This window comes from Chelonoidis abingdonii, chromosome 3 (genome assembly GCF_003597395.2).
Source record: "Chelonoidis abingdonii isolate Lonesome George chromosome 3, CheloAbing_2.0, whole genome shotgun sequence".
Classification (NCBI taxonomy): domain Eukaryota; kingdom Metazoa; phylum Chordata; order Testudines; family Testudinidae; genus Chelonoidis; species Chelonoidis abingdonii.
This window is the reverse complement of record NC_133771.1, coordinates 138128599-138147935: the sequence shown is the minus strand read 5'-3', so window position 1 is coordinate 138147935 and position 19337 is coordinate 138128599. Positions and strand designations below refer to the sequence as shown.

Here is a 19337-nt window from a genome sequence, read left to right as displayed (position 1 = left end):
TCCATAGATAACTGAGCTATGAGGCTATAGACATCAAATGGACCTGCAGACTTTGAAATAAACAACTATTGTGGTAAAGAGTATTTTTAACACTATCATTTTAAAGTTGAATGAAAAACTGATCTATGATGGCTCACAAATTTATATCACTCTTAAAGAGTATGGTCCCTGCCAGCAGGACTCTTAGGTTAGTTTTTGTTAAAATAAACAAAAATCCCTGTTGTTTAAAATACAACTTACTGGTTAAATTGTGGCCTCAGTTCCATTACAGTTATTGGTAGCAACATGAATGGATTTGAGACCAGAACTTGGCTCTGAGAGGGTGTTGGAGGAGGAATTTAACACATTGGTCCCAAACCTGCAGTCCTCATTTGCACAACTGAAGCTTGGTGAATCTGGGGTAAATCCTGTTCTTTTGAAGTCAATGGGCAGGCCAGCGGTGTAAATTAGAGCCCCTTTGTACTGCCCAGAGCTGCTAGTGACCATGGGAAGCGCAGAATAGCTGTATGCCCTTCTGTCATGTTCCCTATGCCTGGGGCTGCAAAGAAGTGGGCAGACCTAAGCCCTTTCAGTACTTCTGTGCTGGTCACAGATACCCCATATGCTGAAGGTATTCAGGGGCCATTTCTGCGTGGTTAGGGCTGTTTTGCATCACCAGTGCAGGGGTCAAGAAAATTGGGTCCACAATCTGAGATGCATATTATTTCCAATGTCTCAGAATGGGGTGGGGGTGTGTGATTCAAGACAGCTCAATATATCATATGTATTAACTACTTACATTGAATAGTCATACACAGAGTGGTATAGCACGTGTTCTTATTTGGCTACCCACCTGGCTTCCTAGCTAGAGATTTGCTAATGGACATGAGCTTTTCTCTATCAGTATGAGGTTGGAATGAATAAACAGTGATAAGAGTTGCTCAAATATTGTGTCTGAGCTGTGTTTTGACAGCTGTCTGATGTACCCCCATTCAGTCTTCTAATTACATCACATTAACACAATGTTTCATCTGTCAGGTTTGGCTGACTGCAAAAAGGGCCAAATTCAGCCTGTGGGGTGTAAGTACAACTTCCTTTACATCAATGGAGCTGCATTTGCTGATACCAGGGTGGAATTGGGCCCCAACTATCTGTTATGGCTAGAAAAATAAATGCTCTGTAGAAGGATTGTTAGAATAATAGTACAGTGGGGTGGCTAGATTTGTGCTTTGCATACTGTTTTAATCTAGCAACTAAGGCACTGGTTATCTGATTCTATTGCCCATGATTTAATTAAAATAATAAGAACCTACTGAGTGCTTATTGTCTACAAGTGCCTAAGAATTAGAGCTGTGTGAATAGTGAGGAAAATTATTCTTCATAGTTCAGTGATTTGTAACCAGAATTTTACTTGAATTACAGCCTTTTTTAGTTGAACATTCATGCCAATAGTCTTGTTTGGTTGAATAGTCACAGAAAACAAACTTTTGAGCCTTTTAAGATTCATTTGCCCATTAAGTGCAAACTTGTTTCATGAAAAAAATATGATTTTATTTTGTCCGTAAGTAGCTACACCTCTACCTTAATATAACACTGTCCTTGGGAGACAAAAAAATCTTAGCATGTTATAGGTGAAACCACATTGTATCAAACTTGATTTGATCCACCAGAACACACAGCTCTGCCCCAGGAGCACTGCTTTACCGCATTATATCCAAATTCGTGTTATATCAGGTGGCGTTATAATGGGGTAGAGGTGTATTACAAGTTAGATCATTCAGTCAGGGAACATACTGTAGCTCCCATCTTAAATTGCAAGGAGTGACTACTAGAAGGAATGCTTGCAGAAAACAGCCCATGAGCAGTCCACAGTATGACACTAATTTAATTTACAGAAAACATTCACTTAATTTCTTCATATTCGAAACTTAAAAATTTGTTACAAGAACTGTTACCGCTTATATTTGTTTAGCCTCGGGCCAGAGCGATGCAGGGTTCCTCACATAAGAACAGATTCTCAGCAGTCTGGAAACTGCTTAGACTATTGTTCTGATTAAATTTGCTTTCAATATTAAATCAGAAATGAAGAACTATGCAACAGAAATCCAAATGCCAGCTTTGTGATTCTTCCATGCACAACAGAGATAAATAATAATCCTGTCTGATACGTGAATTGTATATTTGTTATCCTTCTAGATCAACATTTTATTTAACACCTCCCAGAAAACCTCAAGCCCTGAGAGGGGAGAAGGGTGGGAATTCTGCCTACTTTTAGCCAAGGAGGGATAATTGTACTTCCCTGCTTTTCCTCCTCACTTGAACCACCTCCACAACTGGCACTCTTATCTCTCACAGAGAGGGAGAGTCCAAGGAATGAATGGGCTTGAAAACTGAACTATGCTCCTGTGGGTAGCTGTTTCCAGATACAGGCTGCAACATGTTGCCTGGATGCTATAGAAAAGCTTGCATTGGCACTACCCAAACCGCAGCTCATGTATGGGTAAAATGGACATCTGTCAGTTTGACACCTTTCGTGGGCAAAACTAATAATTTAAGGATCTAGAAGTGCCCTGTGCATCTTCACCATTACTATAGGTCTTGATGCAATGCCTGTACAGTTCCATAGGGCTATCTGTTCTCTGTGGTGGCGGAAAAGATGCCTGTTGCATTCTGACTTATCAGTGTGTGCTGTTGGCATAGGATTTGATTCCTGTGTTCTAGTCCCTCTCCCCCTGTGAACACTCCCCCTCTTCTCCCCCCTTCCCACACTAAGGCTACCACTCCCCCTTCCCTCCCTAAATAGTTTGACACTGCTAAGAATGCAGACATAATGCAGGTAACTTCCCCCCCCTTGGAGCCTTGACAGCTTCTGTGTCTTTGCTCGATCTGGCAGTTTTCATGCTCTGGGTTGTCTTTGAGAGTTTTGTTTCAGTAGTGGATGACTTACTCCATTCGCCAACTCCTCTGACAGGTCTTTCCTTCTCCATTTGGCAGTGTTCTCTCTCATAGTTGTGGGGTGAAGAAGGAGGGAATAGGCAATGTGGATGATAGATTGTGCTGTATTCAGAAAAAAAATCACAAGGTTCGTTTTGCCAGAGCTTGTCTCTAGCTCAGATGGGTGAGTCAGAATGAATCATGAAGGAGACTGAGAACAGTCAGTTTGGGATCATCTTTCTCCATCTTTTCTGCTTCTCATGTCTTCTCCTCTTCTAACTGAAAAATAAGATCTTTCAAGAAGATCCTTTGTGGGAGTAAAAACACAGATCTCTGCTTCCAGCTTCTATTTGACAGAAGACTGTCAAACTTCCCGCCAATAGAACCCATGTATCCATTGGTCCCCATGTCCCTGTTGCTAATAGCTGCTCACCTTTGGACCAGCAGGGAGGGAGTAAATTGCTGGGTTTGTGGCTCTGCAAAAGCTGTGTGCGAGCCATTTCTCTCAATTTGTGGAGCCTGTGTGCTCCACAAATCAGTGGCTGCCATGGAAACCATGCTGTATGCCCCCCTGATCCTCCTTACCCCTTCTAACCACTGATAGCATGGCCCATTTAACATCTAGGCTGCCAGAGCCTTCTCTACTACTGCCGAGCAGTGCATGACAAGGGGAGGCAGAAGCCACTGAAGTGCAACTAATACTGCTGCAAGCAGCATTAACTTCTGCTGGAAAACCTGCTGTCTGAAGTGTGCTCCCCTGAACTACATAGTCTGATCTGTGCAGTGTTAACAGAGGAGCTTCTACTGGCTCATGGGGAACATGATACAAAGCTATTGCTCCCCTTTCACCCACCTCCACTGTTTTGCCCTTTGTCAGTACAGCCCTTTCTTCCCTTCGTCACCATTCAAGAGAGACAGAGGCGGCTCTAGGCCCCAGCACGCCAAGCGCGTGCTTGGAGCGGCATACCACGGGGGGGGGGGCTCTGCTGGTCGCCGGGAGGGCAGCAGGTGGCTCCGGTGGACCTCCCGCAGGCATGTCTGTGGAGGGTCCACTGGTCCCGTGGCTCACGGGAGGTCCACCAAAGCTGCGGGACTAGCGGACCCTCCGCAGGCACGCCTGCAGGAGGTCCACTGGAGCTGCCCGCCACCCTCCCGGCGACCGGCAGAGCACCCCCCACAGTATGCCGCCCTGCTTGGGATGGCGAAATGTCTAGAGCTGCCCCTGAACAGAGAAGAATGTTTGGATCTTTGCAATCAAAAGCAGGCATGGGATTATTATTATTGTATTGCCATTGCACAAATCTAGTCCTGATAGGAATCTATTCTCAGATCCTAGAATCAAGAGGCCAGCTCTTCCTCTAACATACGCTGGGGTAATGTCACTGAAATCAGTGGGGTTAAACTTACTGCCATGTATGTGACATTGAATCAGGCCCATAGACTTCAATTTAATTAGAAAATCAATCAGAATGAATAATTCAGTACACCTCAGTTTAACAAAACTTCTTCCCAAAGGCCCTGGACTCAGTGAATATGAGGCAATCAAACAGAGAATGTTGGTCTGTGCTGAAACAAAACAGAGGGCATGTGACCCTATTCAGAACCTGCAGTGCCAAATTCCACCCGTGCTTAGCTGCGACTGATGCTGGATTTGAATGGGTTTTAACTACGGGCAGAATAAGGTCCCTAATACTGAGGTATGTATGTGGGTATGCCAAATTATGCTTGTGTACCCCAGTGGAAATCCAAAATGACTCTCATGCAATCTTTTTGTCAGCCAAAAGTTGTTATCCTCTCCTAAAGACTGCAGGGTAGAGTTGCAAGAGCCTGGATTTGTTAGCTTTCTCAGCGCTCTGCCAAGCTCCTCTTCCCCCCTCTTCATTAAAGCTGTTCAGAGTGGGAGTTGAAGAGGAAATATTTATGGGCAGTCCTTTGTCTATATTAGCTGTAAATCTAGATGTGCTTTAATGAACCTCTGCTGTACTTCACTAGCACGTAAACAATACCTTTATGTTTATGAACTGCAGTGTGTTTTGGAATCACTCCATATGAAAGTATCAGAGGGGTAGCCATGTTAGTCTGGATCTGTAAAAGCAGCAGAGAATCCTGTGGCACCTTATAGACTAACAGACGTTTTGGAGCGTGAGCTTTCGTGGGTGAATACCCACTTCGTCGACGCAGGTATCTGGAAATTTTCCGGGGTAGGTAATATATGCAAACAGCAGCTAAGATAACAAGTTAGTTCAATCAGGGGAAGGATGCGGGCCTTTCTAGCAGTAGAAGTGTGAAAAACCAAGAGGAGAAACTGGTTCTTGTAATTTGGCAACCATTCCAAAGTCTTGTTTAGTCCAGACAACTGAGGGGTGCAAATTCTGCACATGAACATGAAGCTCAACCAGTTCTCTTTTTGAAGTCATGGTCTGAGGTTTTTTGCTTGCAGGATGCCAACCTTAAGATCGGCTAATTGTGTAGCAGGAGGTGAAGTGTTCTCCTGCAGGTTTCATGTATATTGCCATTCTAATATTGATTTGTGTCCATTTTATCCTTTCCGTAGGACTGTCCGTTTGGGCCGGAGTACATAGCGAGGGGCTTGGGCATTGAATAGCGTATATTCCATGTGTGGCGTGCGGTGAATGAACAGTAATGGTAGGGCTGATCTGGGTTATGGTTCCTGTGATTGTGTCGCTGGTGTAAATAGGTGGCAGATTGGCCATCAGGTTTGTTGCATGGATTGTTCCTGAGCTATAGTTTCCTAATGGTACGGTGTGCATTGCTGTGAGCAACGCTCGGTTGAAAGCTTATATAGAATTACTTAGACGACCAAAAGGCTGAGATGGTGGAAACAGGTATGCAGGAGCTCCATGTGTTCTAATCAAGAATATAAAGCCTCTAGTATGGGATTAAGACAGTTGGTCTAGTAGCTTTGTGCTTAGGAGATCGATGGTTTGCGAGCTTCGGCACGTTTAGGACTGTTATCCAGAAAGTGGGGACCTGCATGTACCCTTCTAAGCTTAATTCCTAGCTTAGATCTGATAGCGCTGCCACCAGCCAGAAATTCCAGTGTCTGGTACACTCCCTGTCCCCAAAAACCTTCCCTAGGGGACCCAAGACCCAACCCCTTGGGTCTTAAAACAAGGGGAAATAAACCATTCCCCCCCACCCCCCAGACTTTCCCCTCCCTGGGTTACCCTGAGAGATACACTGATCCAGACTCCTTGGATCTTAAAACAGAGAGAAATTAACATTCCCCCAACCTCCTTTCCCCCCACCAATCCCCTGGTGAGTTCAGACCCAATCCCCTTGGGTCTTAAACGAGGGGGAAAAAATCAATCAGGTTCTTAAAAAAGAAAGCTTTTAATTAAAGAAAGAAAAAGTAAAAATTATCTCTATAAAATTAGGATGGAAAATGTTTACAAGGTCTTCAGCTTATATAGACTAGAGGGACTCCCTCCCCCCTAGCCTAAAATACAAGTTACAGCAAACAAAGGCAAAAATTCTTCCAGAAAAATACACATTTGCAATGTAAGAAAACAAACATAAAACTAATCTACCTTTTCTAGCTCGTACTTACTATTTTGAACATGAGACTGTTTCAGAAAGATTGGAGAAACCTGGTTGCACGTCTGGTCCCTCTTAGTCCCAAGAGCGAACAACAACAAAACAAACAGCACAAAGAAAGACTTCCCTCCACCAAGATTTGAAAGTATCTTGTCTCCCGATTGGTCCTCTGGTCAGGTGTCCGCCAGGTTCACTGAGCTTCTTAACTCTTTACAGGTGAAAGAGACATTAACCCTTAACTATCTGTTTATGACAACTTTATTTTGTGTGCACCGTCTGTAATGCTCAGTGCTGCAAAGGACACAAAGACAGTCCCTGCTTTGAGAAGTTTACAGTCTCTAAAAGGCAGACAAAACTGAAGGCTGAGGACTAAAAGATTGACATCATGAAACGTTTTGTTTTCTTGTATGCGTATAACCTGCAAGCCTACCTAAGAATCATTTCTTAGTATCTCTCACACACACAGGCCAAAGATGCACACCATTCCTAACTGCGCCACAGCTGATGATCAGCATTTCTTCAAATGCTAGCTGCTGATACATTCAGAAACACCGCACTTGTAACGATAGCGGGACTAGTGCCATCTGTTGATTCCTGATAAAGTTATGGTGATAAATTTTAAAATGGTTTCAGTTGGCATAGAAATGGCATAATCTTTTACCTTAATTGAGTTTGTGGGCATTTATGTATTACAAGGCTGAGTTAATTGGTGTTTGTAAAGCACATTAAGGTCCCCAGATGGAAGGCAGTCCAGAAACGTTACTTTTTTTTATTATAGATCTTGTTAAAGATACAGTTGGATTTTCTGAAGCTTTTAATAATTTCTAAGGAAATATTCCACCTTTTAGAGTTTTGGGGTTTCTCTTAATATAAAGAATCTTCTCCTTCACCAGTAACAATGAAACAATTTATTAATGTTGCTCCAGGCAACGTGTCTTCTGCATAGTCCTAGAAAAGACACGTGAATTTTCAGTTAATTGAATGATCTGATTGGCTGAACATCTGGTGCTTTATTATAACTATAACAATTAAAAAGCTATTCTGAAGTTATTGCCATATGAAATTAACTTATTGTATGCTTTTACATTTGTATCCCTCTGCAGGTCTGATCTGGCATCCTGGGAGGTATGCTGTGTGCCAGGGGCCCATGTCTGAGACATGACAGAAGGATTACTGAGGATCATCCAACCCTCTGACTACTACCCCATACTGCTCATCCATGGTACTGCAAAGTATGATCCTGAGCAGATCAGAAGTGACTACAGGGGTCTGGGAGCGAGGAAGGAGCAGGTGGTGTTTTCATCAATCCTTCCAGTCAAGGGGACCTGGGCAGAGACATCATGGAGGTAAATACATCACTGCATGGATGGTGTAAGCAAGAGGGCTTTGGCTTCCTAGCCCATGGGATCCTGTTGGGAGAAGGACTGGTGGAAGCCGGAAAGAGGTGGAGCAGGGGCTTGGAGGAAGGGGTGGAATGGGGGCACGGAGGGGGCAGAGCAGGGGCAGGCTGGAGCCAAGTTTCTCACTGCTGCCGATGCCAGGCCCTCTGCTAACCACCCAGGCTGTCCTGGACCCCACGTCCCCCTGAAATGTGGGGCCCCCCAAAGCACAGGGCCTGAGGTGGTTGCACCTGCCCATCCTATAGACAGGACAGTTGTGCTTGGGCCTGTTCTGGGCACCACCAAAAATTATACAAACGTGGCACCCATGGTCTCTTCCTAGTTTGTGCAAATCAAGTCTTGAAACCTAATTTCTATCATTTCACTATTCATAGCTGTCAACTCAAACAAAAGTTTTCCTTCACCTATACGTGAGCAAGTATGGTTTCTCCTTGAATAAATTTGAAGGTCTTATGCAAACACTTTGTTCACTTTGCAATTTCAACAAGGAGTGAAATGTCTGAAGCGACAAATATCTTCAGCATGCCCCAAATGAAATCCATGAAGATGTTTCTGTTTAAATATCAAACATTGTTTAGACTCAAGTGTTTTAAATCAGACCTAATTCCCTGTGCCCCTTAAGCAAACTACAGCACTCCATAATTTTAAAAATAGTTTTATGTATACAACCAGGGAAGAAGAATAATGACAGACCGCCCTGGTTGTTTTCATAAAATTTCTGAGGCAAGCACTCAAGCCCTTAGAAGCAGATGTAATGGAGAGGAGTAGTAGGATAATGACTTAACCTCTCTGTGGCTGAGTTTCTCTACAAAGGGGTGACAATAATACCTGCTTCATGGGTCTGTTGTGAGGCTGGGTTAACTTAATGGACAGAGTGAGATTCTTAGATAGAAGGAGCTGCAGACGTGCTAGTACAATGTTTTGGTTAATCTTGCTTGTGTCTGACAATTTCTTTATTTGCTGACACTGTGTTAGACAGTAGACTAGAAATGGCTCAGTGACACACTGGTGTGTGGCTCAATTTCCAGCAATCCTGTTTCACTTTATTTGCTGCATTGAGGAAAATGGCAATGATCTTATGAAACTTAAGTGTTGTGTCAGCCAGGCTGCTCTAATCTAGCTGAGGATTCACTTGAGACATCTTCAGATCTGTGGTGTACCCATTCACAACTGCTTTAACTTCCTGTTATTGTCCTATTGTCAAGATCGTGACCTTCTAAAGTGTGGGAATGGTTTATCAAAGGTATCTACAACTTTGTCACCTTTCTAGTGAGACAGACTCCTTAAGGGCTTGTCTACATTACCAGCAGGATCGATGGGCAGCAATTGATCTAGTGGGGGTCGATTTGTCGTGTTTAGATTAGATGAGATAAATTGACCACAGAGTGCTCTCCCATGGACTCTGGTACTCCAATGGAGCAAGAGGCGGAGTCAACAGGGTAGTGTCAGCCATCAACTTACCACAGTGAAAACACCACAGGAAGTTGATCTAAGTATGTCTACTTCATGTATGTTGTTCACGTAGCTGAAGTTGCATAACTTAGATCAATTTTTCCCACACACACACACTCCCAAAGTGTAGACCAGGCCTAAGTGTATAGAGGAGACCTGGAATTGATGTGAAGGTGGAAACCGGCAAATTCCAGAGACAGCTGTGACTATATACAAACCCATTTCTGTTGCCTGACGCAAAAAGCAAGGAAATGCTAATACATATTTCAGCACATCTAATGATTTGAATCTGACCTGGATGCAGTTTCATTCCTAGTAAGCTTGGCTTAAACTGTTGCATCCCTATTTACAAGAAGAAGCTCCTTACATTACAATACTAAAATTTGGTAGTGAGACATATGAGCTTTATGGATCTCCGCATGAAAATTCCACAGCTCAGACTAAACTCCCCAGGTCCTAGCTCAATGTGAAATATAAATTTCTTGGTGGTTTCATACTCTGGAATCTGGAAAGGGTCTTTTCCACACAAGCTTAGCATTATGTCCTGGGGATCTGTCTGCTTCAGCATATAATGGAAGGAATGAAGCTTTCTTGCTTTTGATGATTAAAACAAAGCCATCAATACATGAGACACAACTAAGGAAAACAAACCAAAAAGCTTAAAATCAGTGTTCTTCTCTGCATGAGCTAGAATTCAGTTCAATGCTCCTATACCACAGAGCATTATGGGTATTACTTTTAAAGAGGCACCTTTTTGAAGCTTATCCTAACCTAATTAAGTGTCTGTTTTCCCCTTAGGGCTGGCACTTTTACTAGATGAGATAACAGTTGCATCTCTGAAAAGCCTTGTGAAGGGCAAAATATTTGTTAGCAATGGCTATTTTCAGCCTTGCCAGAATAAACAAAAAGCTCAGCACCTGCAGTCGTTTCTTTTAAAAAGTTAACCTAATTTTGTACATAGGCTGGGGGCAGTAAGGATGGGGTGGGGGGAATGGGCAGGTTCACCCATAAGGTTGTGGAATGGTGCTTTTTGAAGGGAGTGACAGACTCCTCTGTTTGGAGACCCCTGTGAGTGTGTGGAGATAAATAGCTCTCTTCCAGAAAGAGTGAAGAATCCACAGAAGAACTGAGGGCTTTGAAATTATTAATCCACTTTGGGATAATCCAATGTGGAAGTAAGTATAGCCATAAACAAGAGAGCAAGGGGTGGGGTGGGATGGGGGGAGAGGTGAGTTTAGACCAAGGCTAATATATGGGAGAAAGAGATACTATTTATACTTATTCATTAGCCTGTTCATTTATAAGCTGACCCCCCCAACCCCCACAAGATGGATAGGTAAAAATGGCAAAAACTGTATGACCCTTTCATAAACTGACCCTATATTTCAGGGGTTGGCAAACTTTGGCTCCCAGCCTGTCAGGGTAAGCTGCTGGCCGGCCAGGACGTTCTGTTTACCTGGAGTGCCAGAGGCACGGAGCCCCTCAGCTCCCACTGGCCACGATTTGCCATTTCCCAGCCTCCTCAGCAAGTCTTTCTAGATGTAAAGATCTAGAACCTTCACACCCAGCAGGCAATTCGCCATGCAGTTCTAGTCATCACAAACCCAACTAGCTGTATTTCTAATAATAAAATCCCTGATTACTGTACCCCATGTCAATATCAAATGTCAAAGTACACAAAGTAAATACCCTTAAATCAATAAATCAGACCTGTTTAACTATTCATTCACTGAGCCATTTGTAACAAGCCTAATTCAGAAGTCTATCATTGAATTTTGACTCTAATATGTTTCTTTGCCTTTCTGAGAATTTTTATTATTGATGGAAATATTTGTCAGTCTGTGTGAGATGCGAAACTGACATTTATCCATAAAAATCAAATCCTTTCAAGCTTAATAATAATCAGCTCCGTAAACTCCACCCAGAGAGCAATATGTAGTCTATACACTTGTATCATATGTTCCCCACATGATACCCCTCTCAAGAATGAGCCACTGCATTCTGGTCTCCAAGTAGTTTTAAGGTATAGCCTCTGAGCATATTGCAATAGTCTAATCTTGAGGTAACAAGACCATAGATAACAGTGACAAGTTCCAAGTCTGAAAGGTAAGGTTGAGAATTCCTAGCCAGATGCAGATGTTAAATAGCTGACTGGGTTACTGCTGTAATATGATGATCAAAGAGCAGCTGGAGGTCTAGAATCATCCCTAAATTGCAAACTCTAACTAGTGATGGATGTTCTCCCTCAAAGGGACTGATATTACCCTTGCCATCTCTGTCAGCTTCTTTTCCTAAAACACCATCACCACCTCTCCCTGCTGTGGATTAAGTCCAGGCCACCTTGCTCTCATCCATGCCCATTGTCAACTATGAGTGAAACCAACTGATAGCAACATTATCGGGGTCAAATGATGACTTCTTGGGTGGGGAGGGGGGAAGTTTCCTTCAGAGCAATAGACAGCTTACTTACATTGAGAGGCAATGACAGTCTTCACGTGCAAAGGACCTGCTACTTTCCCATTGGCCTTCACCAGACAGGTCATAGATCCAAAGCACAGGTGGTGGAATGAAGTTCTCTTAACATCTCCAGTACCATCAATGCTGGAACTCTAGCAGAGAAAATGAGGCCTCTTTTTTTTTTTCAAGACCAAGATCCCTCCACCATGGAAGCAGATAGCCCATCCAATCTGATCACTCTTGTTAACAGAACAAGTAATAGAATGGACTCAGGCTAGCTAACAATCTGAGCTACTCAGGTACATGTGGATTATCTACCACTTGAAACAAGTTTACTGTCTGAAATCTTGCAGATATGTTGAGGGAGGAAAAGAGCTTTCTTACTTCTTCCTGATACTTCCACCACCAGTGCTCTAGCTATCTTTCCTCTTGTTTCATTCATCACAGATCATCCATAAGCCAAGGTGAGCTATGAGAATGAAGCCAGAAAAGAGGACACATAGGGACCACCTCAGTGGTTGAGGACAACAGTATTCTAATGTCCTGCCAAACCATCAAGGGAGAAGTCTATTGATACAACAAGACACCTTCTGCTTACATTAAATGCCTGAAAGCAGCATGGAAACTTATTAAAAACACCATGTTAGAGGCTCAAACTATTTATATATCCCCAAATAAAAAAATAAAATTAAAAATAAAAAAACAGTTAGAGGCCCAAAAAAGTCACCATGGCTAAACAGAGTAAAAGAGGCAGTTAGTGGCAAAAAGGCATCCTTTTAAAACTGGAGGTCAAATCCTACTGAGGAAAATGCCTAGCCAGAGTTTGTTCTTTTGTAGGTATAAAATTATAATTAGTCAGGCCAAAAAGGAATTTGAAGAGCAACTAACAAAAGACACAAACTAACAGCAAAAGAATTTTAAACTATAGCAGAAGCAGGAAGCCTGCCAAACAATCAGTACGGCCACTGGATGATCAAGCTGCTAAAGGAGCACTCAAGGAAAACAAGGCCATTGTAGAAAAGCTGAATGCATTCTTTGCATCAGTCTTTACTGCAGAGGGAACGAAGGAGATTGCTGCACCCGAGCTACTCTTTTTAGGTGACAAGTCTGAGGAACTCTCCTTTATTGACGCTTCGGTGTGGGATGTTTTGGAAGAAACTCATTAACAGAATAAGTCACCAGCACCAGATGGTCCTCACCCAAGAGTTTGGAAGGAACTGAAATATGAAATTGCAGAACTATTAACTGGTGTAACCTAGCTATTAGAATCCTTTGAGAGGGTCAACAAATGTGGCCAAGGGTGATCCAGTGGATATAGTGTGCTTGGACTTTCAGAAAGGCTTTGGCAAGGTCCCTCACCAAAGGCTCTTAAGCAAAGTAGGCAGTTATGGAATAAGTGAGAAGGTCTTTTCCTACTGTATCCAAATTATTGATCTATGAAATAAAGGATAAGATAAATGCTCAGTTTCACAGTGGAGAGAGGTAAATAGCCGGGTCCTCAAAGGTTTTGTATTGGCACCATATTTATATTCATAAATGATCTGGAGAAAGGGGTAAATAGCAAAGTAGCAAAATCTGCAGATAATACAAAGTTACTCAAGATAAGTCCAAAGCAGACTACAAAGAGATCTCACAAAACCAGGTGATTGGACATCGACTGGCAGCTGAAATTCAGTGTTGATAATTGCAAAGTAATGTACACTGGAAAACCAACTATATGTACAAAATAATGGGGTCTAAATTAGTTCTTACCAATCAAGAAAGATCTTGGCATCATCATGAATAGTTCTCTGAAAACATCCACTCAATGTGCAGCAGCAGTCAAAAAAAGGTAACATTAGGAAAGGGATAAATAAGAGACTCTATCACCATGCCAGTGTTTAAATCCATGGTATGCCCACACATGGTATACAATGCTGAGTGCAGTTCTGGTCACCTCATCTCAAAAAGATATAGTATAATAGAAAAAGATACAGAGAAGGGCAACAAAAATGATTAGGGGTATGGAACAGCTGCCATAGGAGGAGATATTAAAAATACTGGGACTGTTCATTTTAGAAAAGAGATGATTAAGTGGGGATCTGATAGACCTCTATAAAATCATGAATGGTGTGGAGAAAGTGAATAAGGAAGTGTTTGTTCACCCTTTATATAACACAAGAACCAGGCATCACCTAATTAAATTAATATGCAGTAGGTTTAAAACAAAGTACTTTTTACACACACACTGCACTGCCAACATGTGGAATTTGTTGCCAGGGATATTGTGGAGGACAAAAGTATGTTTAGGTTAAAAAAAAAATTAGATAAGTTCATGAAGGATAGGTCCATCAATGGCTATTAGCCAAGATGATCAGGGATGAAATCCCATGCTCTGGGTGTCCAATCTCTGATTGCCAGAAGCTGAGTGTGGAAGACATGGGCTGGATCACTCAATAAATTACCCTATTCTGTTCATTCCACAAGAATCTGGCACCAGCTACTGTTGGAAGACAGAATAGTGGGCTAGACAGACTATTGGTCTGACTCAGTATGACTGTTCTTATGACAATTTGTTTTTAATGGTTTATAAAGCTCTAACTTGTTGAACCACAATGTTTTATCATTAAATAATTCTGTCCCTTCCCCACGTAATTCCCTGCAATTTTCCCTGTGAAAATTTCAATTGATAAAAATCTTTTTTAAAAAATGCTTAGAAATAAACATTGATATTATAAAAAATCAAATTCTGCTAGGCGCAGTTATTACCTATAAACCTCCACATATCCTGATACTGGTCTACCTGAGCGATCTCCTCTTTCCCTGTACCATACTGCAACAGCTGTAATCAGCAGGGCTGCCTGAGATGGATCACTCTCCTTATAAAAGAAGGGGGTGGAGGGAGGGTTTCAAAGTGGTCTCAGAAGGACTCTGGAACTTCTCTCTTCCCCACCCCATTGGTCTGAAAGAAGAATGAATTTGGCGGCAGGGCCGATGAGAGGAGCGGAAGCAAGTACAAATTACCAGGCCCTGGTGGTCCAGAAGTGGGCCTGGGGCCCAGCTTCCCTGGCTTCATCAGCCCTGTTTAGCCAGTCCGCCTTGCTGGGCGGCCCGAAAAAATTTTTTCACTGGGGCCCGAACACACTGTCGGTGGCCCTGTTTGGTGGCCTTCTGAAAGGGTAGAAAGGAATCTCTGTAGGTGGCTGACTGGCTGAGCTCCTGTTGAAATGACTATTTTTATGCTGCTGGGATTTTGTTATACTATTAATGATGTTTCAGAGTAGGTAAAAACTTAGATAGGCACCTTTAAAAATTATTATTTAAATAAAGGACACCCACAATTAGATCCCATTTCACCAGAGGGGCAGAGAGTTTAGTGTTTGCAACAGACCACAGAGTGTAGCAAAAGCTTGCCTCTTGTGAAGGCAAGCTGGAGAGACCTTACCACTTGGATTTGTTTTGTAGGGTATAGCTTCTCTTCTTTGGTAGTATATTTCAGTGACATGCTCCAAGAGGTAGCATCTTTAAATATGATGCAATCAAAGAAAATTGTACCCTTTCTTAACTTTTATATATATAAAAATAAATACAGCACAGGAAACATGAAATAACACGGGAAAATGCAGCGACCAATTTACTAATCTGTTCAGTAGGAAACTGTTCATTCTATTGGAAAGTTTTTATCGAGGAAAAACAAACATATTACAAGTTACAAACAACCGTTCATAGGTCCCTGGCCTGATCTTGGTCTCGGAAGCTCATAGGCAAATGGGAGATAACACAGTGACTACCAATGACAAAGTTTGGAAATAATGACGGATTGTCCACTTTGTTCTCAGCTAACTCCTTAGCCCTCTACCTTTCTGCTCTGTCATGAAAGATTGAGTGAGGATTTCTGAACCCTTGATTGACCATCCTGATAGGTTCATTTAAAATTCAACGTAAAATGATTATGTACAAGGCTATCTAAGTGCATATAATGGCCCTTTCCTTGTGCTTGGGGAAAACAACATCATAGGCAAATCTTTCCAGTTGCCAAGAAATTCCCAGTTGTAAGAATTTTTGAATTTGTACCTTGGAAACAAGAGAGCACTTTCCACAATAGATTCAGGCCTGAATAATTTAACAAGTACCATATTAAGAGACCCACTTCGTTCCTTAAAGCAACTGTTACTGAACCCCCAAACTACTTTAGCTAAACTACTCATGATTTGGTGGATTTTTCTTAAATTAGTTTAACATTTAATTTCTCATAATGAGGTAGGTACATTAAAGAAAAAATAAACATAAGGCCATCCAATAATGTCCCATTATTTGTGAGATGACTTTCTGAAAAGTATATTTAACACTTTTCTTAAATAATTTCAGAGAACTATCTGTGGAATTCTAAATAAAATCAACGTTCAAAACAGAAAATAGAAGTTGAATTTGGGCTCTTCTGGGTTTTTGTTTTCTTTGAATGGGGAGTATGCTAATTATTATTTTGCAGACAAAGAAATCATAGCAAAAGCAAACAAGGCTTCCTATTCGTAGTTCATCTCTACTTTTTACATGTGGCCTGATCAGACTGACTTATAAATATATCTAGGGAGTGGGCCTGGAGCTGATTTGTCTACAGGGGAAGGTATTGTGTGAATTTAAAGTGTAATAGCTAGTTCACAATAGTAATTATGCTAAATGGCACAAAGGCACTCTTAGTATAGAATAAGATTGCTCACACAGGGCACCAGGGTGGAATAGCTATGCTACAATAGCTCTTCCGGACTATTTCCCATATAAGCAAGTTACATTCAGAGAGATTAACAGGATAGGGAGAAGTTTGAAGTGTGTGTGGGGGGGAATGATGGAGGCCAGGAGGTGACAGGTAGGCTGTTCTCCCTCCCCTACCCCCCAAAACTTCTCCCTGTCCTGTTAATCTCCCTCCATTTATAATGCATTCCTGGACTTTTCACACTCAAAAATTACTCAAGGGTGTGCACTAACTTTGCTCAACAATTATTCTTGAAGATTTTTATTTTAAGAGCTATAAAATGTCACCTGATGAGTGAGTTTTGGGATGTTCTGACTGACTCAAAACAAGAACTTCGAATGGAACCACATAGGCAGCTTTATTTGTAACTGCCACTAATGCACCAGAAACTATATAGTAGATTGGCTATATGGGAATTCAAAAGCTTTTCAGAAAGTCCCGAAGATGATTCCATTTTTTTCCCTAAATTAGCACTCACCACCCTAATCTTCTGAAGAAACTGAATGGCCAAATAGTTTCCCCAACACTCATAAGCTAGGGAGCAATCCATGCCTTGATTGTGCTACTGATGTTTTGGCTGACTGCTGTGTGCCTGATTACAATGAGTAGCAGCATGTATGAGTGCTTGATTTCTGCATTCATTAAACATCATGAAAAAATTGGGTGGCCTATCAAAGCCCATTTTAAAAGGGTGAAAAATGCTTTTCTTGAGATGAAGCTACTGGAAAGTATAAATAGAGATCAACTTTTCTCCAGTGTCCTATGATAGCCAGTATCATAGTTGTGATGTGAAATGTACAGTCTTCAGACTTATGACAAAGTTTTGTCCTTAACTCTGTGGGTCCTGCGTTTCCTGGAAGATTTTGCTAGCCTCAGAGGCTCACTGGGACCCTCCACATAGCCCTTCTCTCTCTCTAGAGAGAAGGGTCACAGCTTACTGAGCTATTTTCATCATAAGCCAACAACAGAGGTGAGGAGAAGCAATCCTCCCTCACGGTCTCTGTTGTCTTCCAGTCTCAGTGATTAATCAGGGAGGGGAGGGTGGAGCCCAAGCCCACCCTCTACTCTCGGCTCCAGCCCAGGGACCCTAAAATTAGCAGCTATGGTAGCTGACTTTTTGGAAATAGGACATGTACAATTCCCTGGGCCACTTCCCCACAGCATCCCCCACTCTATATCTCCTTCACCATTACCTCAGGGCCACCTTCCTTGCACCTAATATGGATTCATACTGTTTCATTCCTCCAACAGCACAACTCCCTCCTATAGCTCCTGACACCCACACCTCACTGACTAACTGGGAGGCTTTTAACTAGTTCCAGCCAGCCCTTGATTGGCTTCAGGTGTCCCAATCAATCTAGCTATCTCCACTTCTAGAAGGATCTTAATTGGCCCCAGGTGTCTTAATTAACCTGGAACAACTGCCATTTGGTTACCATGGTACCAGGGATTTGTTTAGCCTGGGGCTAACATACCTGTTCCTCACTACTTTACTGTAGCCATCTGGCCTTGCCCCATCACAGACTGTAGTAGCTTGTTTATACAAACTTAAACTAAGGAGTTGGCTTGACACCCATTTCATTTTTTAAAATGACTCGTCATCACGACTGGATGGTGCTGGTGATAGCTTTCACTTCCACAGTCAACCCTGCTAAAGGATGAAAGTACCAAAAACTTTAATATAAGCAAATATACAAAAAAAAGCCCCAGCCTCACTACATCTCCTTTTCCAGCTGAAGGATGATCTAAATGTTGACCACAGTAGAGAACCTCCTCATTTACATGTTTGAATATGTGCACTAAGCATATTCAAGAATTTCTCCAATGCTTGGAGCGGACTCTGATCTCTGTTACACCAGTGTAAAGCTGGAGTAACTCCTCTGAAGTAAATGGAATTACTCCTGATTCACACCAGTGTGAGTGAGATTGGAACTGTGATATCATTCATGAATCTGCAGTTGTCAATTTTGGAATTTAGGTTGCATGCAGATTAAAATATCATTTCCAGGGGTTGAGTGAAGGCAGAATAGGTCTAAAGGTGCCTTCTACATGAGCTGACAGTACAAGAGTTGCGTGCTTAATCTGGCATTGCTTTTACTGCTTCAAAGCAAAGAAGATTTGCAGTAACTATCATGGATCAGCTGCTGCAGAGTGTATTTTTGTTAATGAAATCCAAGCTCTAACTACAGTGTGGGGAAAGACAAAATAGTTTCGGGTTGGGTGACTGGAATTAATTTTTTGAGAGTTCTTTAGTATTATACTTTTTTTTAAAAGGGGGAGGCATTCATAGCCACTGGTAGCTATTATAGCTGAGACAGAACAGGAAATGTAGCGCTTGTTCATCCAGTACAGGAACATATTTCATAGTTGAAAGGCTAGTGAGCCTTTCCATGCTACCCCATTAATAATCTGTCTCTCTTTCCAGAAACTTGCTGATGGTGCTGAGATAATCTGGTTTTCTCCTGGGACCACTGAGAACAGCAGCTGAATCACTGTCTGGTAGCAACATGAATTCTTTGGGAGAGGATTTGTACTTCATTGCATGGTTCCAAATGAATGTGAATACAACTGCTTTGTGACCTTGTGCAGTCATTTTATTATATATATTCAAAAATCTTGCATGTGATTTAATTCTGGCCTATCGGGCTAATGGGATAATTCACTCAGTTGTATGACCCTGCTCTAAACACAATGTGATCAGAGCCAGATTTAGGGCAAGCGACCCAGGCGACTGCTGGGGGTATGGAGCTTGGAGGGTCCCAGGCTCGGGGTGCTATTTTTGTTGTTAGCAACAAAAGGAAAAATAGAATGTTTGAAGTAACCTGTTT

At 42.1% G+C, this 19337-nt stretch overlaps 1 long non-coding RNA gene across 2 annotated transcripts; it reads left to right on the top strand.

Moving 5' to 3' along the window:
• Positions 1-7195: 7195 nt before the first annotated feature.
• LOC142046489 (uncharacterized) lies at positions 7196-19125 on the top strand. 2 transcript variants are annotated; one of them, XR_012655437.1, is made up of 2 exons: positions 7196-7703; positions 18935-19125. It is a non-coding gene; the product is annotated as an uncharacterized LOC142046489 (long non-coding RNA). The 2 variants fall into 2 exon arrangements; XR_012655436.1 differs by having other exon boundaries at positions 7196-7817.
• The last annotated feature ends 212 nt before the right edge of the window (positions 19126-19337 follow it).